The following is a 24,472-nucleotide window of genomic DNA, read 5'->3' on the forward strand; positions in this document are numbered from 1 at the left end:
ATTAATACAGTAGATGTTAGGTTGTAATAGGGAAGAACTTTTGTATTCTGTTAAGCTAACTTTTGTATTCAAGTTAAGCACTAAAGGGATGTTTCCTATAAGCTTAAATTATACATAATGGCCCACCTCCGGGAACCCTGCCTCCCAGGTAATGAGTGTTAAGTTAAAATACCTTGTTTAGCTCACAGGAAACATCCTGCCCAGGCCCACCGTGAATGGCTGCAGGAAAAACGAAATTAACACATCTCCGGAATCTGGCTAAAACAAGGACTGCATCCCCCTCCCCTTTTAGTATAAAAGAAGCCTGAGGGCTTCTCTGGTGGTGCAGTGGTTGAGAGTCTGCCTGCCAATGCAGCGGACGCGGGTACGAGCCCTGGTCTGGGAAGATCCCACGTGCCGCGGAGCAGCTGGGCCCGTGAGCCACAACTGCTGAGCCTGCGCGTCTGGAGCCTGTGCTCCCAACGGGAGAGGCCACGATGGTGAGAGGCCCGCGCACCACGATGAAGAGTGGCCCCCGCTCGCCACAACTAGAGAAAGCCCTCGCACAGAAACGAAGACCCAACACAGCCAAAAATAAATAAATAAATAAGTAAATTAAAAAAAAAAAAAAAAAGAAGCCTGAATTCTAACGAGGGGAGGATGGTTCTTTGGGACACTAGTCCACCACCTTCTCAGTCTGCTGGTTTTCCAAATAAAGTCACTATGCCTTACCCCAACAACTCTTCTCTTGATTTATTGGCCTGTCATGTGGTGAGCACTACGAGCTTGGACTTGGTAACAGGGTGATGCTAAGCCTTTGTATTTTTTTTTCTTTCCTTTTTTTTTTTTTTTTAATTTCTGAGATATACATTTTAAAGTAATAACTAGGATTATGACTTATAACATTAAGCCTTTGTATTTTTAATGAGTGATGCTGATTCTGCTGGTCTGGGGACCACACTTTGAGAAGACTAAAATATGGTGTCAGTGGTGATCATATAATCATTATTATATGATCCCAAATAATCATAAGATGGCAGGGCTGACTTAAAATTTTAGACTTGAAAGGGAATTCTGAGATCTTCCAATTTAATCTCCCAAATATTATGTAACACGAGTGAATAGTGGTGGGTCCATATTCCTGACCCAACTTTTCTCCACCTTCTTTTCTGCTTCCCAAATGAGGTTTCCCAGATCTAGTAAAATCCCCGAAAGCCATCCTGTATTTGTGTCTCCCATATAAAATAGCTGTGGAAATCAATAACATTTCTGTGTGTATAGCAATCTCAGAGGTTGCTTATGGGTTTTATTCCACCGGTAGACATAATAGAAAAAATACACATGCATTAGATTGATTTTGGTCCCTTTGCTCTACTTTTAGAGGAAAAAATGAATATGAAAATATGTGTTATTTCTGTGATTTTTCTCCCAGGAATTTCCCTTTTTATTTCTCAGGCAAAGTTGGCTGCCATCTGAATAGGAATATAAGGCTCCCTGGTCCTTTTCACCCACCATTATTCAGAGTCAGTTTTCCACCATTTAGAATTTAGTGCATCTTTGGTGAAGCCTGACAGGTACATGGAGGGTTGGTGGAGAGAGGTTGGAGGAAGGTAAGAGGGCTAAGAAAGCAGCCATATAATTTATAATCTTCATGACCATAAAAGCACAGCAAGCAGGTAAGGTCGAGCACACTGTCACGGGGGCACTAGCCAGGCCTCCACAAGCTACAGGGTCTTATTTCATTGTCCTGTGACCTGTATCACAGTGCACAAAAGGCCCACTCTAGGGCCATAGCTAATCTACTCTGACAGAATAGGAAAACAACTGCATAAGTCTGCAGCATCCCTTTCCCATAACCAGGAGGCCAAATGCAAGCGACAGAACTACTTTCCTTTGGAGAACCATCGTGACAAGTTAGAGCATCCAGAACTTATGATCAGGCTTTGACTCTGTGCTTTCATAGCTGTTACTGCAATGCTGCCTAGATGGTAAGTGCGTGGGTTTGGAGTTCACATTTTGGTTCTGCCATTTGTGAGCTGGATAACCTTAGCTTCTACTTCAATAAGTTGCATCTTCCTTAACTATAAGATGGTGATCAGAAATAAAGCCAAACACTGAGGGTTGTTAAGAGAAATGAAAAAACTAATCCATGTAAGATGCAGAGTACAGGACACGTCCCATAGGAAGCATTTTTTTTTTTTAACTTTGGGTTTATTTATTTATTTATTTATGGCTGTGTTGGGTCTTCGTTTCTGTGCAGGGGCTTTTTCTAGTTGCGGCAAGCGGGGGCCACTCCTCATCGCGGTGCGCGGGCCTCTCACCATCGCGGCCTCTCTTGTTGCGGAGCACAGGCTCCAGACGCGCAGGCTCAGTAATTGTGGCTCACGGGCCTAGGTGCTCCGCGGCATGTGGGATCCTCCCAGACCAGGGCTCGAACCTGTGTCCCCTGCATCGGCAGGCAGATTCTCAACCACTGCGCCACCAGGGAAGCCCCCATAGGAAGCATTTTTTATTATGACAGATACCTCATCAGTCTATGTGTGATATGTCAGGCTAATTTATTTAGACCTGCTTATACATTTCTTGGCTCTTTGTCTTTATCTATTAAAGAGACTGTCCTCAGTTTCTACAGGCTAGGCTGATCAACTAGGCAAGTCACAACAATGAAAAACTCACACCTTGACCACATCGTGACAATTACCTGAATAACCAAGGAAACAGTTACAAATGTGTTCTGCAAAGGAGAGCTTCACAAAATGTTAAGCCTGCATGGTTTTCTTATAATCAGCTCTTTTTTTTTTATTATTATTTTAGTATAGTTGATTTACAATGTTGTGCTAATTTCTGCTGTACAGCAAAGTGACTCAATTATACACATATATACATCCTTATTTTATATTCTTTTCCATTATGGTTTATCCCAGGAGATTGGATATAGTTCCCTGTGCTCTACAATAGGACCTTGTTTTTTATCCATTCTAAATGTAATAGCTTGCATCTACTAACGCCAAACTCCCCCAAACCCCAAACTCTTATAATCAGTTCTTATCCTTCCCTGGACACAGTTCACCTCAGAATAATGTAATAATCACAATAAAGATACAACTAAAGCAAAGTAATTAATTTCATGTGCTGTTTTGCAATCGATGAAACATGATAACGCCTCCAGCAGGTCACAAATAATATCTTACAATAAAAAGCTCTACTAACGTTAAAGAAATGCTGTACATGGACTCTGAAAACTGAACTCCTTCAGATTAGCCTCTGTATCAGTGAGTCCTTTTGTTAGTGGACAAGGAAATAAAGGAGGTAGCAGTCAGCATGCAAGCTTTACTTTTTAGATTTGAAAAGAAGATGATCCATGGGGATGTTTCTGATCTACAGTGAAACATAATATTCTGCTCAGGAGTTAACATTAGTATCACTATATTGGCGAAGGTGGGGCAGGGGGACAGAGGAGACGCTGCATATTTTTTGCTTGTTTCCTCTCTCATCAACTGGAAACATGACAGTGTTAGTAGCAAGTGTTCTATCCGGTGTACAAAAACCGAGCACTTAGGCATTTTTGAGTGATAATTCAATAGGATTAAATTACACTCAGGTGACAGCTCAACTTCACTAATGAGGTACATTTCAGTAAACTGTTGACAGAACTGTCTGGAAGGTTTCTTTAATTTACCAACACGTAACAACATGGAAAAAGCATTAGTCAACTAGATGAAGATGAATAAGCAGTGAGGTCTAGGGGTATTTTACATTAATACCTGACAACCTGAAAGGGTTTTTTCACCTGTTCTATTTAGCCCAAGGCAGGCACAGAATCACTGGTACCTGTTAGTGTGATTGACTTACCAAAGCAATGAAGGGAATTACCTAGAAGAAGGCTGAGTGGAAAATGTGCCAGAGAAATTTCTTTTCCTTCCAGTTAACAGGAAGCATGTTCCTTGCAAAGTGGGGGATGGTTGCCCTAAAGTTGAAAGAATGTTTCAAAGCTTTTCAGATGGCTACACCAACATTTTCATTTTCAAATTCTTTGAGTTTGTCCTTACAGATGAAAAAATCTGTCTGTATAGATTTCTTGCCAGATGTTGATTGGGGATAGTGTAAGGTGCTCAACTAAATAATTTATTCCAAGCCAAGAAAAGAAAGAAAATATAGGAAACAAGGAAGAACAGTAAATAGGAGACAAGGAAATATGCTTATGAAGGCATCAAATGCTTATTGAAAAGATGCTCTAGCTAAGATTATACTAGCCAATAAGAAGGCCATGAAATCATTTGCATCCTTTGAAAAATGTCCCCAAACTACTGTTCTTCTAGTGTCTGCCAAGTAGTATGTTTGAAGAGAAAAAGCCGACTCTAAGTGGATAAACATGGCAACCATTAGGGGGCGCTACAGATTACAAAATAGATATTTATGTACCAAAGTCTACCTGTTTCACTAGACTCACAGACATAGAACACAAACTTATCGTTACCAAAGGGGAAAGGGTGGGGGGGATAAATTAGGAATTTGGGATTAAAATATACACACTACTGTACATAAAATTGATAACCGACAAGGACCTACTTACTATATAGCACAGGGAACCATACTGAATACCTTGTAATAACCTATAATGGAAAAGAATCTAAAAAAGAATAGATATATAGGTATATGTATAACTGAATCACTTTGCTGTACACCTGAAACTAACACAACATTGTAAATCAACTATATTTCAATGAAAATTTAAAAAACAAAATATAATATAGTAAAAAAATAGTTATTCTCCATACCTAATCATCCTAAAAATGTTAATGTATTGATATATTCTCAAGGGAAGGTGTGCCACAAAGAAGAGGCAGAAGCAAAGATGGAAATACTTTCTTACTACATCTGTTGGCCAGAAATTACTCGAAACCACTGAGTATTTTAGAAGAATTAGGAGAAAAAAAGAATCAGTGACACCTTTAACTCTTGAGTATCAAACACATTAGAGAGGATTGTCGGTTTAACTAACCCAAACTATCAGCTAATCCATAAACCACATCTGTTTAGCTCTGAGAGAATAAAGTTTATAGGGTTTCTTTGCAGCAAGTTACCTTTCTCATTTCATCTTGATATGGCGATTATTCCAGTGGTTTTGCATATCCAGAACACACGGTGATTTGTCGGAGGCCCTTGGGAGACAGGCTAGGAGGGAGATGATGGAAAAATCTAAAAGACAAGAAACCGACTTTTCATAGTTTCAGCTGTGTCAGCTAAAAGTGTACTACCTGAGTGGTAACAAAGGTGAGAAAACCATTCAGCAGTATTGTCAATACACACACATACATATAAATGTCAAGCTGGATCTTGGAGTAAGACAGAAGTTCTGCCAATAGAAAAGCTCTAGGAGGTCTGAAAATACTGATGAAGGGTATGCTGAACAGAATGGAAAGTATTACAAAAGGGCCAGCTAATTCCAGAAATGACTCCTTTTGCTGGCCTCAGACACTATCTCTGACTCTCTGAACATTATTTCCAGTCTCAATGATAATCATAATAACAATAATTGCTAAAATTTCCCCCATGTTCTGTTATTCACAAAAACTTCCATCGCCTCATTTGCTCCTGTGAGGTAGGTAGGGTCAGTATTTTTATAAAACTTGACAGACGAAGAAGCTGACTTCAGCAACTGCCCACTCAGGCTGCAAAAGCAGCCAAATAAGACACAAACTCAGGTCCTCTGACTTCAAATCCAAGTACTTCATTTTCACTGTGCTGAAATGTCATGGAACGTCTAGAGGCAAACTTGCAGATTTTGAGCAGGGCTCGTACAATCCAAGTGGGAATTAAATATCTTGGCAGGTTTTTGATCAGAGTGATCCTCATAGAGAATTCGAGAGGAAGGATTCCATCTTTCCACAGTCAGGCTAGGCATCTGGAAGACCAGCAACTTGATTCTATCTTTCCTTTACTTTTCTCTAACTATATAAAAAACACGGACCTGGCAGTTTCCAAAGTAGTGAAGGCAAGCCTTCTTTCTGAGTTCTTTTTTTTTTCTTACTCTATTACTTTTTTATTAGTGGAAGCAATAGAACACAAATATGAGGAACAGTATTTGTAGATTTTTCCAAATATCTCTGTTACATAAATTTCTAGAAATAGAATCACTGGGTTCAAAAATATGCACATGTAATATTTGATTTATATAGCTAAACTGCTTTCCATTGAATTCTACTTTTTTTTAGTTGAAGTATAGTTGATTTCCAATATTGTGTTAGTTTCGGGGTACAGCAAAGTGATTCGGTTCTATACACACACACACACACACACACACATGTATACACATATACAAACACACACATATATATATATTCTTTTTTCTATTCTTTTCCATTATACATTATTACAAGGTATTGAATATAGTTCCTTTGCTATACAGTAAATCCTTGTTGTTAATCTATTTTATATATGTTAGTATGTATCTGTTAATCCCATACTTGAGTCCTTTCACATTACAGAACAATATAAAATTAATAATAAAAGCAAACTAGCAACAGAGAAGGAAAATAAGACATCGTGCCTATAAAATATTTTTGTATAAGGTCTCAGTTGAAAACATTCATCTGCACAGTAATACTTTTCTCACCCAACAGTGTGCATATAGTAGTTGCTAAGGCTTGGACCATATCTACTTATAAGACAGTTCTAAACAATGTTAGGTCAAAAGAATTGTCTGGCTGTATTCTGACCAAGTAAAAATTGTCAAGTAATAGCTTGATGCAAACAGTTTTAAATTAAAAATGAACAATCAAATTTTGTCTGGGATTGACTCAGCTATCTAGTCGATTATTTTGTAAAGTTTAAACAATATTCATAGCCCACAATAGTTAAGATTTTTTGACTGCTTACTGTGAGCCAGAAACTGTGCATTTACAAGCATTATGTAATTTCATACTGCTACAGTTATATGAATGTCGGTGCTGTTATTAGCCACGTAGAGAAGAATGCAAAAAACAGACTTAGAGCCTAGGTAACTTGCCCACATTATACAGCTAGTAATCAGTCGAGCTACCACTTGAATTCAGGTCTGTGTTATTTCAGAGTCTAAACCCTTTACTATGTCCACTTGACTCTACCTTGGCCAGATACTCTCAATTAACTTCCCAATGTTCTGCTATATTCCTAATTCTGGTTATCAAACCCAGAGATAGCTTACTTTAGAAAGATGGAATGAAGTTAAATCAACTGAGTGCAAAATAGAACACACTTTAATAGGAAAGCCTGCTTTCTGTAATGGGGTAGTTTGGCGCCAAGCTGAGTAACCAGTGCATGGCCAGGAATAGTATCAGAAATGATTCTTTTCAAATAAGAAATTAATCTTCCAGATATACTTGAATTCAAATATAAAAATGTATTACAAAGATTTTTAAATTGTGTGTAATAGGAAAAGACACAAAATTTAGATGGAACCAGAAGAATAAATAAATTATGACAAATACATACAATAGAGTACTGTGCAACCTTAAAAGAAATTAAATAGATTAATGTCTGCTAATACAGATCAGTCACCAAGACATACTGTTACATGAAAAATCAAGGCTCTGACTAGTATGACCAGTAAGTTACCAAACAGATCTTAAAAGATAGACATACAAATCCATGCAAAATAGAGTATCACTGGAGAGATCTACAAGATCCTGGTATTGTCTCTGGAGAGGGTTAACTGTGACTCAGAGAAAAGAGAAAGTCTACTTTTTACTACATAATTATTTGTATTGTTCTATCTTTTATCATGTACATAAATTACTTAAAAGTATTTTAACATTAATAAATAATAATAGGTGTGCAATCTATGTTTGTGGATCTGAACAATGATTGGAACACATGGGTCATGCCAACCTAGAAGCATTGGACTTGGAAACAGACAAAAAAAAATTTAATTTGGCTCTGTCACCAACTAGCAGGGCAGGGTTTGTGTAAGGGACTTAAATCTTTTAGCTACAATTTCATGTATGGGAAATTGGTATAACAGTATCTCATAGATTCTCAAGGATGAGATGAGATAATATACAGTAAAGCATTCTCTGAAGTGTAAAATTGCAAGGAATTATTATTGTTTGTTGTTGCTGAAGCAGGCTCTGGTTCAGATTAGGAAGCCATGTCTTCAGAAAGGGAGGACTTACCACATATAGCCTGACTTGCCACGCCAAGCAGATCAACCAAATATCTGCCAAATATCCACTTCATTTTGTACCATATTCCCATGCTTTTGCAACTAGATGTGAAAATATTTATGATTTCTCCTTTAGAAAGGGGAAAATGTTTGTTTGCAGAAATGGTGGTTTCTTTGGGGTAGAAGGTAAACGTGAGAGGGACCTCGGCAAGATGGAGAGAAACAATCTTGTTCCTTTAAAGAAGAAGGTGAAGAGGAGAGAGGAATGGATAAAGGCTGAGACCAGCGAAAGATAGGGCGCTCAGCAATGTGACCTCACCAGACCGCTTGTCATTAGAATCACAGAATGGCGGACATGAGTAGCGTTTAGAAGAAGCTACCTAAAAAGCTGAGGACAACACACACAGGGTCTCTCAAGACAATAGAGACAGCGAGAATGAGAGTGAGGTTAAGAGAGAGATGCACAGGAAGTAAAAACCCAGGACCTCTCCGAAATATAAGGAAGAATCTTGGACTGTCACAGACATGGATTGGGATCCAGGTTTACCCTAGAAGTCCGAGGGGCAGGGGCCCCAGCTGGCCGCAGGGTAACGTACTGTTTCCCCAGATACATGCTTGGCCAGCAGTACACCCGAGTATTAGACCGAGTTTACAGAATGCAACTCCTGGACAGCCAGCCCAGCGGATTGATTGTCCACAATCAGCAGGAACATTCCTGGGTGAAGCGCAAATTGCTTTCCCTGATGCTTGACCCTTCCAAAGCGTAATGATAATTGCTGCTGTGTGGCAAGCTGGGCTTATGCACAACACAGGGGTTAGTGCCCTCCCCTCAGGAAGGCTACCAAGGAGTAGGGACTACACACATCACATCTGATTGTGACAAATGCCTAGTTTACCTGCTAATCAGTGCACAGTAGTAGGTATTTTGTAATCTCACCAAAGCAGAAAACCCCACACATCTCAGCTCAAAACAATCAAATCAAATCTACTGCTTTTATATATTTCTGGTAAGAAATGAAATACATTCAGTCTTAATCACATGAGCAGTCAATCAAATATCAAATTGAAAACAATGAACTACAAAGAGCCACCTCAAAGTCACTTAGCATTGATAAGTTAGTAATGTATTATTAAATTATTCATATCTTTTTTTCTTCCTTCGGACTATAATGATATACTGTACACAGCACTGATCATTTACTTGGGCTGAGTCCATTCATTTAATTATGCTGCTAAACTTGGTAGGCCAATTGGTCATCATGAGAGTTTCCAGGCAAGCTTATCACAAATATATAGAACATGTTCCTTATTGTCCCCAGTGGCTAAGTGCTAAAATGCTATTTAGTGCTCAGAAGGTTAATGTCCTGCTTATGTAAATTGTCCAATTTAACATTCAGCAGCGGTATCATAAATTCTGGCTCCAGGATTTCATTAAACGTATGTTCAAACTAGTTGACCTTAAAGGTTAACAAGCACAAGTTAAACAGGACAATTATTTAACTCACTTCTTATCAAGAGACTGAAGTGTACTAGCCATTTAATAGCTCCGCAGACTTCACAATTAGAATTCTTAGAAGGTCTCTGATAAAACGGCAGGTCATGAATTTTCATAAGGATGTCAGATAATAACTATTTATCTGCACTTGTTTTTTCTTTCTTATAAACTTAAACTTTGATCTTAACATTCAATTAGAAATGAGTCCACAGAGAAGGACTAGGTAACTCAGGTTGCTAGGGTTCACCTTCATTTGGGTCTGCACGGGGATTTAAAACATCATTTATGCATCGTCATTCATGAAAATTAACATGAAAGTCAGGGACTCACCATTAAGTGTGCAGAGCTCAAATGAAGCATGGGGCCCAACACTGAGTTACAACATCTCTTTTACTGGTTTGGGACATTAGACTAAACATTTGATTCTTTTCTTAAAAGACCCCCAAATGCCTATTAACCTCTTGGGAAAAAAAAATGCATTCTCCTTTGCTTTTATATTATGATGCGTTTTAATATAACAGAAAGTTAGATGATTCAAGACATCCTTTTCCTCGCCAGTCTGGTTTCTTCTCCTGCTCTCCTTGGGCATTTTTTGTGAAACGGGAGCGAATCTCTGGAAGTGATCGCTAAGGCCGTGTTACCTACGCTGGGGGAAGCTTGGAGCGAAGCCCGTGGGCTGACGTTTGCACGTGCTTCTCTCTGTGGGAGGATCAGGCAGTGGCTTCGGGGATGCATTAAATTGGTGACCACACACCAGCAATCTCAACAGTTGGTGGCCACTGTCCACCAGGAAAAGGTACAGAAACCTTCTTTCCTTGCAGGTTGAACTGTTTAGACTGCAGGCTCTTTGGAGAATAAAGCAGCGCATAAGAGCAAATAGGACTTTATTAATAAATCATGAACTGAATTTCTGTTAGGAGCTGAAATGAAGCAAAATGGGTCCAGTTTGCCTGTAGGTACATTGGGGGTGTGATAAGTAATTTTTAAAATTTGGTAATGTGCGTTAAAGGTAATTAAATGTAACGATAGAAAAGGGAGAGATGGATAGATACATGGATAGATGGATAAATAGGTGTTAAATATATCTATGCTTGGCCCAGTTCCTCTTTCTGCCTTCCTCATTCCCCCAGAGGTTACTTATTTTTAGGAGCTGTTAAAAAAAATAATAATATAAGGAAGAGATATTTTCTAGCATGAAAAGATGTGACAGTGTTTTATACCCTCCTGTGTTGCTCTTCATCCAAACTTCATTTTTTGAATATTGGCTTCAAATCCTGCCTGAAAGGGGACATAAATAAAGCGAAATGGCTAATGGACTAAAAACACTTACGATCAGCTTTTCATAACTAACATTATTGATAGCTTCTACCGCGCAGGCACCTGCATACAGTGCAATATCCATTTCTAAAGTAAGATTTAGAGCCCTATTTGCAATAAAAAGGCTAGCACATGCAAATAAAGAATTCGAGAGTTAGGCCGGCAATGGCCTCCCCCAAGAGAGGGAGGAAAGACCTCTTTCCGTAGCAGAACTGACCACAGGGGACACAGAACACTTTTTCAGATTTCAGACGTGGCTGTGCATTTCACAGCATCCTGGGAGGGTCTTCAGGGCCAGAAAATTGTTAAGTCCTTAATTTGGAAACAACCACTTCTTTCCACTCAATGGGTTAGTATTTGCACTTGGTCAGGCAAATAAATTTGCATTTCTGTACATTGAAACAATAACAAAATCATTTTGCAGGAAATGTAACACAATACAAATAAGGAAGCAGGCAAGATGGGAATATTTTCATGGAGTCTGGTGCTTTCCATGTCCATTTTAAGGTGATTTTCCTGTTGTTGTTGTTTTTTTTTCCTGTAAAGATTTCTATTTTAGCAGACAGTTGAAGAAAAGCCTTTGTGATGACTAGAAATTTATTTTGTGTTCAAAAATTTTCTTATCAATAACCCTCTCTTTAAAAATATTTTAGCTGTAGTAAAAATAAGAAGATGCTAGCAAAACAGAAAGTCTTTTATCTGCTTCTTGTTATTGAGATAGCGTTTGGAAGGCATAATTTTCTTCTCTTTTAGTTCTTACTATTCCCATCTATCTCAGCAAAAAAATTTTTTTTTTCCTTCAAACTCTGGACTTTATTATTCTAAAAAACTTAAGTTCAGATTACATAGGAAACTGGAAATTATGGCTTTATTAAATTAAATTAATTCAAAAGAGCATTGGATTTGTGGGACTTGTATAGTTACTCATATCTACAGCTTCTATTACGGTAGGATCCCCTCCTTCAATTATATTGAATATATGAAAATATGAATCCCAGTATACAGTCCCCCTTGGAACTGCGCATTAATGTTAGAGATTGTCACCTCTGTACTCTAAAGAATAGTGATAGTTTCCAAGTTATATAGCAATCAACAGCAAAACATTTCTCCCTCCCTTCAGAATCTCATGGTATTGCAAAGTATTACTGAGAGAGAAAAATGTTTTATATGGGAAGTTGCAACAAAGATTTCACACATAACAGTATCAGTGTTTAGTTGTGAGTCCCTATTTTTGTCCTTTCTTTTGTCCGAATTTGAGTGTAACAGAGAACAAAGAAAGACATGAAAAGGAGGATGCAAAATGACTGCAAACTCTTCACAAGTGGCAAACTCATTGTTCAGAGACAAGCTGAGGCCTCGTTGCTGATGACAGACACAGCCCGTATGCCCGAATGCAAGCAGTGCTACCTGGGAGGGAGCTGGGAACGACGAGACAAGTGCGACGCTGCTCCCCCCACCCCACCCACTCCCACCTCCAGAGCAAAGAAAGGGCCAGCAGTCCAAATCACAAATCCAGCCTGCTGCAGGTGAACACCGACCCAGACAGTGTCCACTATGTGAGAGACAGCTCAAAGGGATGCTCAAGTCTTATGACAGCTAGGGTTGTGACATATCAGGAATGAGTGGCAGCTGGGTGAAGACAAGTGGAAGACACCCTAGCATAAGAGAGGGAAGGAGGTTGCCATGAGTTGCATTGTCTCCCCCAGAAAGATATGCTGAAGTCCTCATCTTTGGTCCCTGTAATATGAGCTTATTTGGCAGATGCAATCAAGTTAAGATGAGGTTGTACTGTATTAGAGTGCATCCTAAATCTAATAACTGGTGTCCTTATAGACAAAGAGAGATTCAGAGACAGAGAGAGAATGCCATATAATGATGCAGGCAGAGACTGGAGTGATGTATATTCAAGTCAGGGAACTCCAAGGATAGCGGGCAACCACCAGAAGCTAGGAGAGGGGCATGGAACAGCTGTCTCCCTCAGAGTATACAGAAGGAACCAACCCTGCTAAAACCTTGATTTCAAATTTCTAGTCTCCAGTATGATGAAAGAATAAATTTCTGCTATTTTAAGCCAACTGGTATGTGGTACTTTGTGGCAGCCCTAGGAAACTAATACAGAGGTGAATAGGAACTTGACCTACTTCCTTCTTCCCATTTTCTCCTGGCAGTTCCTGAACCAGAATCTGTTCTGGTATCTTTCATACTCTCCTGAACAGACTCTCAGACTGACTGGCACTGATTACACTAAATGCAGAGAATCACCATGCAGAAGTCTTGATGTCCTATCCCAAATTGGACCTGCCTCTTGGTCAATGATGTCAGTAGCCAGTAAGTGCGTCTTGATTATGCTCTAGTTCCTCAGAATTGATTTTGAACTTCTATTAATTCCTCCTTACATCCTCAAATTTAAAAAAAAAAAAAAAAAAGGTCCTCAGCTCTCTTCTTCCATATTTTCCTCTAAAAACCGTCATAGCTTGGGCCTAGCTCCCTTTCACCTTCTAAAAGTTTACCAAGTATCACACTTACATGGTCATGCGCTTTATGGCAGGCAGGAACAGGCAAACGTAACTGCTAGATTGCATTTAGAGCTTAGGTTTGGGGCTTAAACTCCTTTGATGGAGGGAGAATAATTCTGGCAGCCTCTGCAAGCCTATCCTCAGATACTATGTCATGGTCTTCCTGCAGTGTTGATGCCTAAGAGCTTTTCAGACAAAACTGCCTGGCAGTAGTTCTCAGTTTAAGGTTAGATATTCATAACGATGTCAAGTTTGGCCATATGTACAATCGCCACCATCTGTAACATCCACAACTCACAACCGTGACTCCAAAAAAGAAAGGTTTGGAGTTATGAATGGCAGACCATTTTGTATCAGGTTTCCAATGCTCATGACCTGTCCAGGGTTGGATTAATATGACACAAATGCCAGGACTAATTTTCACCCTCAGTATATAATTATTCAAAATGAGTTACTAATGACACAGCACGTATATGTGTGTATATCTTCTTGATGCCATTACAATTACTCATATACTCTATACAAAGCTCCCATAAGATCTTCCCCAAAAGAACTCTTTAAAAATTAAAAAAAAGTTTTTTTACACAATTTTAAAAGTTACTTTCCATGTACAGTTATTACAAAATATTGGCTATATTCCCCATGTTGTACAATACATCCTGCAGCCTATCTTACACCCAGTAGTTTATACTTCCCCCTCCACTGCCCCCCCAACTGGTAACCACTAGTTTGTTCTTTATATCTGTGAGTCTGCTTCTTTTTTGTTTTATTCACTAGTTTGTTGTATTTTTTAGATTCCATATATAAGTGATATCATACAGTATTTGTCTTTCTCTGTCTGACTTACTTCAGTTAGTATAATGCCCTCTAAGTCCATCCATGTTGCTGTAAATGGCAAAATGTTGTGCTTTTTTATGGCTGAGTAATATTCCAGTGTGTGTGTGTGTGTGTGTGTGTGTGAGTGTGTGTGTGTGTATGTACCACATCTTCTTTATCCATTCATCTAATAATGGACACTTAGGTTGCTACCATATCTTGGCAATTGTAAATAATGCTGCTATGAACATTGGGGTGCATATATCTTTTTGAATTAGTGTTTTTTTCCAAAAGAACATGTATTCAACAATTTAAGGGAAAAAAACCCACCTTGTTGTATAATTTCCCCTTCACTAACTTTCCTGACCCTACTTCCAAAAGTCAACTATAGTTAACACCCAAGGCATATCATGGGATTTATGAAACCATCAAAACCTTCACAACTAACAGGAGAGATTTCATTTACTTAAATTTATGTCTATAGTTGTGAAAATGAAACATAATTTTAAAGGACTCCTTCTGCTGTGGAAGTTTTCCTCTGTTATAACTTCCGTGTAAAATTGAATACTCTTTGCCATTAACAGGGGTGCCAAAGGGATTCATTAAAGCACTAGCCTGTTATTCCAGGGGCTTCTAACTAGCTGAAGGGAGAGAGAGAAACAATGAATCATGAGCATCCCTTTTGCTTTGCCTGCATGTCTCTTTCCCCTTTCCTCTTATATGTCTCCTTCTTATACCTCAAGGATTAAACACCTAGTAGACAAACGGACATTAAGTAAGGGCAGACATGAAACCATTTCAAGGATCTGATGTGGAAGAATGAGTATGAATTTGGAAGGCAGGGAATCCTAGTGCATCACTTACTAAGCTGTGACCTTTGGCAAGGAAGTTCACTCATTCACTCAACGAATACATAATGACCACCCACTCTGAGCTGGCCACTTGAGTTACAACAATAAACAAGGCAGATATGGGCCCTTCACTCAAAATATTTCATTCTATTTAACTGTCTTCTCCAAAGCTCAGCTTCCTCCTCTGTTAATTTGGCATAATTATAACATCAAATTCATGCGGAAAGTGTGAGGGAAGGAATGAGATACAATACATGTGAAGGAATTGTGAAGCCCAGTAAAATGAGCTATTATTTCCACTGGATAGGAAATACCTTAAGAGTAAAAACGGTTTGCTATTTGCCTTTAGCATGCCCTGCACCTTGCACAATGCTCGGCGTTTAGTAGATACTCAGTGAAAATTTATTGTATGATTACGAACACCAGTAGAGATCAGATTAGTCACTTCCTCATCTGCTCTTCACAATTGGTACAGCACTTTGAACAATACACGATGTGAGAGCATGTTATGTTCATCTTGGTATTCTTCGCGCCCTTCTTTACCTGACACAATCGCTGGAGCATAGATGGTGCTTGGAATTTATTTGAGTAAAATGTCTGTCAGTTAATAATGATTTCAAAAAGAAAACTGAAGTGGGGAAGGATCAGCACTCAGCCGTGTCTGCTCCATGCCCTGCAGAACCGGTGTCCATCACAGCCCTCTCTCACCGGCCAGCTGCCAATACTGAGGATTTCATGATCAGCTCCACCCAGGTTTGGAAACGACCCTGAATATGCTTGTTAGTGTATAAGAGACTGGGTGGATGTTGGACAAGGTTTCCCTGTGGAAGGGACTCAAAATAACGTTTAGGTCATGAGAGGGTAGAGTTGTAGGAGAGGGACTATATCCTTCAGCGAAAATAACATACACGAGGGACTGAAAATGGGAGATAAGATGGAAATTTTGTGAAACAAAGAAATCCACCATGCCTGAAGCATAAGTCAGGAGGAGAGTGGTCCAAGATGAGGGGTGGGCAGGGGCTAGGGCTGGGCTGGCAACCTCCGCACTATTGACATTTGGGGCCAGAAAATTCTTTGATGTGGAGTTCTGTCCTGTGCCTTGTGGACGGCTGGCAGCACAATCACCATATGCCAACAATACACCCCAGTGGGATGCCCAAAAATGTCTCCAGATACTGCCGAAGGCCCCTTGGGGGAAATACTTCTGAGACTGAGAACCACTAGGCTGCTAGGCCATTGCAGGGCCTTGCAGGTCACATAAAGAAGTATAGGAGATCACTGTGACCTGACTTGCAGTTTGAAGAAATCATTTCCTGCTGAATCCATGCAGGGAGACCAACTGGGAGGCCATGGCGAGAAGTCCACTGGAGGGAAAATGGAGGTTTTGACCAAGATAGTGGCAGTAGGATGGACAGAACTTGGTAGATTCAAGAGATATTAGGAAGTAGAATGCGAGTGGTATTCATAATCTTGCCAGGCATCTTTTTTCTGACCTTTTTCACTGTTCTATTTGACCCTACTCAAGGCCTGGGGAAGAACCAGCAGAGCAAGTCTTCTTGTTAATACCCATCTGATTTCAATTGGTTACATCTTTTTTTCTGATTCAGGAGAACTCTTTGCTTATTACGTATTGCTTATCAATATAATTTCTAACTCTTTACTTTTTTTTTTTTAATTTTTTAAATTAATTAATTAATTTATTTATGGCTGTGTTGGGTCTCCGTTTCTGTGCGAGGGCTTTCTCCAGTTGCGGCAAGCGGGGACCACTTTTCATCGCGGTGCGTGGGCCTCTCATTATCGCGGCCTCTCTTATTGCGGAGCACAGGCTCCAGACACGCAGGCTCAGTAGCTGTGGCTCACGGGCCCAGTTGCTCCACGGCATGTGGGATCTTCCCAGACCAGGGCTCGAACCCGTGTCCCCTGCATTGGCAGGCGGACTCTCAACCCCTGTGCCACCAGGGAAGCCCAAACTCTTTACTTTTTATTAAGGTTGACATTGGAACTGTCTGTGAAGGACATTGTTTGCATTTCCTTTGGAAGAGAAGCTCAGGCCACACAGGCCCATTTTGATTATCTACCTGTTTTTCCTGGAGGCAGGAAATTACTAGAAGCTTGTCAAAGCAGTTCCCATCCTTCCACTGATCCCCATTTTACAAGGAAACTCAGGGAGGAATCCCAAGTATAAAGGACAAAAAAAATAGCATTGATGAGTCTACCACAATCTGAGCACTTGCTGAAGTCAGCAAAATGGTCTTCTGGTTTATCTCACAGAAAAATCAACAGTAGTCAGAATATATTTATTACCCTACTTAGTGGATTTCAGGAACCATCTCATCATGACCCCCCTCGCACAGTATAAGGCCTTTTCCCTTAGTAAAAGGAGGAACCAAAGGTCATAGCTTCCCTGCAACTTCTGTCCACTAATTAGAGAGATCCTTTACTAGGTGAGGCTGAACATAATTGGGCCATTACCTAATCCCATTACAAAATAAAAAATATACGATTTCATTTTTGTTGGTTTTCCTGTGAGTGAGACACAGATCATCAATGGATAGTCAAAGTGTAACAAGAATATTACTGATGGGTTTTCTAAATGTGAGATTCCAGCTCCAGGGATTCTATTAATATTCCTCACATTAAAGAACCTGAATGGACAGGCAGCCATTTGGGCCCTACTTCTGATCCAAAGCCATTCTAAATATCTAGTTTTACCATTGTGAGCTGTATTCAATGGCAAGCTCAGGAAATAATATTGACACTGAGAGGAAAACTCTCTTCTTCAGTAAAGACACCAAGGTTTCCTTAAAGCCAACAATATTCCAGGAGCAATTTATTAAAAATCTTCCCCAAAAGATCTGTGGGTAAATATACATAGAGGCAAAGCCATGGTACACACTTCAACCTAGAGCCGTATGCACACATCTGGATTAGGACCTCGAAATCTGGTCTCAGGTCACTGGAGGACCTCTAGCTTCATGGAGACACCTTCTCTGGAGGTGAAGCTAGCTACAAATTCTATTGCAAACTTCCACATTCTCCACCCATTTCTCTTGTCTCCTGTGCAAAGACAAGGTCCTAGTGCGCTGAGTTTGATGCTGTTGTTGTTGCCAAATGTTGTCTAGTTTCCATCTTAAGAAAATTAATTTCATGTTTTCTACTTTCATATGAATGAGTCCATTGGAAATGACGAAATGAACAAAGCTTGAAAGAAAATTAGAAAAGCAAGTAGGCAATGTGCTCTAGCTTACCTTGAAGTCCTTGTGGTAATAATGGTCATTTTTTATTTGTTGTGATAGTGGCTAAAATTAGGCTTCATCAACCACATGACTATCCCCAATTTTTTTTAAAAGGAAAGTTCTGTGTAGTTAATACCACAACAACTCCCCAAGGTAGTGGAGTCCAAAATGCTGGAAAGTTAATATTTCAATAGAGCCTGAAAAGGACAACCTCGTTTTCCATGGAGAGGCAACGTGATGCCGAAGAAAGGACACAGAGCTGGGAGTCAGGCCAGTGAGGGTTGGACAGTTCCTCCTCCTGTGTGGCCTTGGGCATATCGGTCTCAATCCACCTGCTCTCATACATCTAAGGCCTTGTCAGGCATTAAAATTCTATGATTACAGAAAAAGGGGCACATATCCAGAGAAAACTATAATTCAAAAAGATTCATGCTATGTTCATAGCAGCACTATTCACAATAGCCAAGACATGGAAACACCCTAAATGTCCACCGACAGATGAATGGATAAAGAAGATGTGGTATGTATATACAATGGAATATTACTCAGCCATAAAAATGAATGAAATAATGCCATCTGCAGCAACATGGATGCAACTAGAGATTATCATACCAAGTGAAGTAAGTCAGAAAGAGAAAGACAAATACCATATGATATCACTTGTATGTGGAATCTAAAATATGACATAAATGAACCTATCTATGAAACAGAAACAGAATCATGGACATAGAGAACAGATTCGTGGTTGCCAAGGGGGAGGGGGTTGGGGGAGGGATGGAGTGGGAGGTTGGGGTTAGCAGATGTAAGCTTTTATATACAGAATGGATAAACAAGGTCCTACTGTATAGCACAGAGAACTACATTCAATATCCTATGATAAACCATAATGGAAAAGAATACAAAAAAAAGAATGTATATATATGTATAACTGAATCACACTGCTGTACAGCACTAATTAACACAACATTGTAAATCAACTATACTTCAATAAAAAAAAAACAGAAGAAAAGTAAAAAGAATCCACAAGATCACATGCTTTCTTTTAATCCTCCATGACTTCATATGACCATGAGATGCAACAGAAAAACAAACTTCCTTGCTAAGAAAGGGGAGGTTGTCTTTTGGCGATTCATCCCTAATCTCTTTCTCAACTTGAGAGCTCACTCTCCAGACTCACTGCATATTGGGATCCTTTACTGCCCAGGTCCAGGATCATTCTGAAAATAGAAATGTTTTTCTCACACAGCTGGGCAGCAAGTGTTCAGAACAAGAGTGAAAGGCTAGACAAATCTCTCCATTGTCTAAATGTCAAGATTCTTGTTATCACCCATCTGTGAATCAGAGATTCAGAAAACAGAATCCCTGCTTTCTAAGACAAAGAAGCCTGAGGTCTGAGTGGTGCATTGTGCCACATGCGGAGCCCATATTTTGAACCCAGCAAGTGTAACCAATACCCCTAAATTCAATAAGAAATAAACACTGAAAAACTGTAGGGTAACAGCATCAGTCCTCTGTGCTTAGCATCCCTTCCAGGCACTGAGAGGAAAGCATATTCAGTGCTGGTGGTAGTTAGTGCAGTGAAACAGCAGAGAATCTGGTGACAAAAATCCTTATGGCATAATATTTAGTGGAAAAGTAGTATATACAACTCTGATCCAAATTATATTTAAACATAAATGTAAATTGTTTTTTCTTTGTATGCATCTTTTCCAAAGTTCTTACGGTAAAATTTGATTAATTTTGTTGTAAAAAATACAACCAATTCCATTTTGAAACTATGGAAATATTTAGCAAATCTATGTGAGTTAAGAAGTCACCACAGTTTTAACTTGTATTTTTCTCAAAATTTTATCCACGTATTGATGACTTTGGCTTGTTATGCCAAAAATGTACATGCTTTTTGCTAAGCACAGGAGAGGTGGATATTATATTACAGTATTCAAATGCTCTCTTATTCTTTTGTGTGTGTGACCCTGCAGGGCAAGTTGGAAGATTTGGAGTAGCAACCATAAAATTCCTACCATCAATCTCATAGCACTTGGCACTATATGAATATTTGCCTGCAGTGCTTTATTGTGCAATAACAAAAATGGGGGGTGGTGGCTTTAAAATAGCTAGTTTACAAACATTATATCTTTACAGATAAAGCTGAATATGGTCATCTTTCCTGAATCAGTGGGGTGGTGCTAATGAAATTACAATTAGAGGATCAATAAAAATAGACAGAACTTAAATACAAAAGACTATGCACTGTACAATTCTATTTATACGAAACTGTAGAAAAGGCAAAACTAGAGTGTCAGAAAGGAGCTCAATTGTCGTTAGGGGGCTGGTGGTAGATTGAAGGGGTCTAATACAAAGGGACACAAGAGCACTTTAGGGTGAGGAGATGATGCCGTATCTTAATTATTGTGGTGACGTGATTCTGTACAAGCACTCATCAAACTACACTTTTAAAATTGGCCAATTTTAGTGCATGTACGTAATACCTTAATAGGCATAAAAGAGGAGGAAATGGGCAAGACTTGCCTAGACCTACTCATTTGAGGCAACACCTAAAGTTCTAGAAAGGGAACAAATTGCAGCATTTACCATACATGGTAAGAGTTCCATCAAAGATCCACAAGAGGATCTTTAGCTGACATTTTCCTTGTTTATTTCTTGACTGGTTGATGGGATTTTTGTTCACTCAGTCCCATAAGAATATAATCTCCATAAGAAGAAATGTCCTAGTTTGTCTTGTTCTTAGCTGTATCTTAAGCACCTACGATAGTGTCTGGCATATAAATATTTTTTGACTGAATAAAATAAACAAATACATAAGAAAATTTCAGATCCCAGGAGGTGCTATGAGGATGCCTTATAGTAAGGAAGGTTCCCAATTAAATTTGCCTGAACGAAATATTTTCTGTATGGTGAGTCCGGATAATAATTTTGAGACATTAAGTTTTTCTCTCTAGACTCCTCCCTTCTTTTTAGTTGCAAGCAGGTAACCAGGCCTTTGTAATTTATTGAACCTGAGACTTATAGGGTGATAAACAAGCTGTTTGAAATCTGTTACTCTTCAAGTCTTTGTAAAATCATGAATTCAGTCTAAGAGATTATATATCCCAGGGCTGTTGGGAAGGGAGGGAACACCTTTATGTAACAAAGGAGAGAAGGGAAATATCCTGTGGACTGGGAACGGGGAGTTACTCCAGCAACAAAGGAATGCCATGACTGTGAAAAAGGGTCACCTTCAAGCCAGCGGACCACTTTTCCCAGGTGAGATCACCCCTTGCCTAGATTGCCACAGGATTTCATAGTTGCTCAGCGAGCCCACAGATAGATACCAAAGAAAGACCCTGAGCTGTATCTGAATTTTGCTCCTTTCACTGGCTGACAATCAGATGAACTCCATCATTACTGCATTTCCCTTTTTCCCCCAATTCACCATCTGAAACCTCTGGATCATCCATTTTCACCCAGACACTTGTCCTGTGCTGCTTGGAAAATCTCCGATCCGATCCACCCCCTCTCCTCTCAAACCCTTCTACTCCGCCCTACATCAACCAAAACCTGTCATCAGCAAATTCCCTACATCTTCAACCTCTTCCCTCAGGATTCCTTTCATATCCTGTTCAACTGAAACTTGACTGACCTTAGAAATCTCTCATAGAGAGGCTGCTTTTTTTTTTTCCTGTTGCACATGAAGTAGCCAAAGTATTCTTCCTGTTCCTCTTTGCCAATCTTGCTTCTCCTTTTCTTTTTTTTTTAATTAAATTATTAGCACCTTTAATTATTATTTATTTATTTATTTTTTTGGCTGTGTTGGGTCTTCGTTTCTGTGCGAGGGCTTTCTCCAGTTGTGGAGAGCAGGGGCCACTCTTCATCGCGGTGCGCGGGCCTCTCACTGTCGCGGCCTCTCTTGTTGCGGAGCACAGGCTCCAGACGCGCAGGCTCAGTAATTGTGGCTCACGGGCCTAGTTGCTCCGCGGCATGTGGGATCTTCCCAGACCAGGGCTCGAACCCGTGTCCCCTGCATTGGCAGGCAGATTCTCAACCACTGCGCCACCAGGGAAGCCCCTTGCTTCTCCTTTTTTAAAACCACACCTTCCTGAAACGTCTGCTCCCACTCAACTTGTTTTGTCATCCTCCAATCTCAGCACCTTATTCATTACGGATTTTAGCACCTGTTATCACCCTTGGTGACCTCAGCAGCCACGTAGACTCACAGCTCTCACCTTCACTGTGTATCAGAATGAACTGGAATGCTTGTTGAAAATACCAGGGCTGATGTCCTATCCCCAGAGATTTGGATTTAGTTATTCTGGAATAGGACTTATCTCTCAGTAGGAAGTGGATCTCCCACCTCAGTCCACTCCTATCTGCCCCACGGAAGGAGGCAATAGTGCACCAGTCTTCCTGCCCAGGGGTGTCCAAAGAACAGGGAGCTGATTTTCTTCCCACTGCCTGATGGAAGTAGGCAGAGCTTTGATGCCTGCCAAGCGGTGTCAGAGGCTGAGTGAGGAACTGCCTTTCGTCCTCCACTCTGCCAAGTGATGCTCTGGTTCCCTCACCAGGATAGTGTCAGTAGAGCCCAGCAGACAGCTGCACCTCCACCCCCATCTGGCAGCAAAGAGGCAGAACAAGGCATAATGAGGTGGGAGGAGGTGGAGCGTAGTGTCCGTAGGGCCCCGCAGCCACAAAGCTCATGTCAGATCTCCACTCCTCCCTTCCTTGGTATCAGCAGTGCCCAACAGAGAGCTGAGCTGACACCTGCATTTGGAAACTACTAAGCAACATGAATGAGTTCTACTTTTCTTGGTTGTTACTATATTTTTTTAAATACAATCACTTGTTATAGTAACAACCAGGAAAATATGCACCTTAAATGCGACAAGACAATCAATAGACTCTGAGACCATGATGAATCAGATGTTAAAACTATGACAAAGATTTTTAAAAGAGTCATCTTAAAATGCCTCAACAGTAACTATGAATTTCTTGAAACAAATGAAAAACTAGAAAATCTCAGGAAACAACTGTAAGTTATTTTTTAAAAGGACAGAATGGTATTTATAAAACTGGAAAATACAATCGCCAAAATAAAAACCTGGCTGGATAGGTTCAATAGTAGAGTGGATATGATGGAAGATATGACAGAAGAAGAAGAAAGACTGTATTAATATCAGATAAAGTGGACTTCAGAGCAAAGAAAATCACTAGAGGCAAACAGACATTATGTAATGATAAGAGGATTAATCCACCAGGAAGACATTAACAATCCTGCATGTGTACATACCAAGTAACAGAGACTCAAAATACATAATAACTGATAGAGCTGAAATCTTGATTCTGGGTATTTCACATGATCTTTTTGAGCCACAATGTCCTCATCTGTAAAATGGGGCTCTTAAACATCTGTTACGTTGCCTGGTACATAACAAGTGCTCAGTAAACAGAGCACTGGAAATCTTAGCCTCCCATGGCCATGTGAGAAACCTGACCAAATGGTCCAGGCCACCTGATCTTTTTTACTCAAAGGAAGCCTCTCCTCTCACCACAAAGCAGTTCAGGATTCAGGCTGCAGCTCACCAGAGAACTCAGGGCTGCTCGAGCCGAGGGCTGCATGGGGCTCTGCAAAGTTGGGTTTCAAGCTCCTGGCACAGCCAAGCAAAGAGAGCGCTCTTTATAAGCCAGAGGAGATATGGGTGCCCAGCTGGCTGCTGGCCTTGTTGGCAAAGCCTCTGGTCATGTCAGTGTAGACTTCAAAGACTGTCACGTCTGCCAAATAGGACCAGTAGGGGAGTCTCAGTCTGCGAACAGGAAGGATGACAGACCACTAGTGCTGACCACTCAGGACAGGTGCCCTACCCAGTGTCCTCTGGGAGTAAGCAGGTCTTAGTAAGCGCTGGGGAATCCCAGGGAAGAGGAGGTGTGGCGGGGGGAGGGGTGTGAGGACCGTGGTTTGTATTTGGCTGAGCCTCCCTGAACCTCAGCATTGGCTCTCCTCTGTGGAAGCGTCACCATCCCTCCCTCTCAGCCTGAATGAGATGATGAAAATGTTCCCCTGTGTGGCGTTCCCACCGTGACCACTCACAAACTTCTAAGATAGATGAGATCAGAGTGGAGATTTC

At 40.2% G+C, this 24,472-nt stretch overlaps 2 long non-coding RNA genes across 4 annotated transcripts in view; both read right to left on the minus strand.

Annotated features, from left to right (window-relative positions):
- Positions 1 to 24,472, minus strand: part of LOC309630693 — a 212,346-nt gene that overhangs the window by 142,488 nt on the left and 45,386 nt on the right. The window lies entirely within an intron of this gene.
- Positions 1 to 24,472, minus strand: part of LOC309630564 — an 86,151-nt gene that overhangs the window by 54,596 nt on the left and 7,083 nt on the right. The window contains exon 3 of one of the 3 annotated variants that reach the window (XR_014245755.1): positions 5,064 to 5,178. The exons of the other annotated variants lie outside the window; for them this stretch is intronic. This is a non-coding gene — a long non-coding RNA (uncharacterized lncRNA). The remainder of the gene's footprint in view (positions 1 to 5,063; positions 5,179 to 24,472) is intronic. 3 annotated transcript variants of the gene reach the window in all.

This window comes from Balaenoptera borealis (genome assembly GCF_965194805.1).
Source record: "Balaenoptera borealis genome assembly, chromosome: 1".
NCBI classification, from domain to species: domain Eukaryota; kingdom Metazoa; phylum Chordata; class Mammalia; order Artiodactyla; family Balaenopteridae; genus Balaenoptera; species Balaenoptera borealis.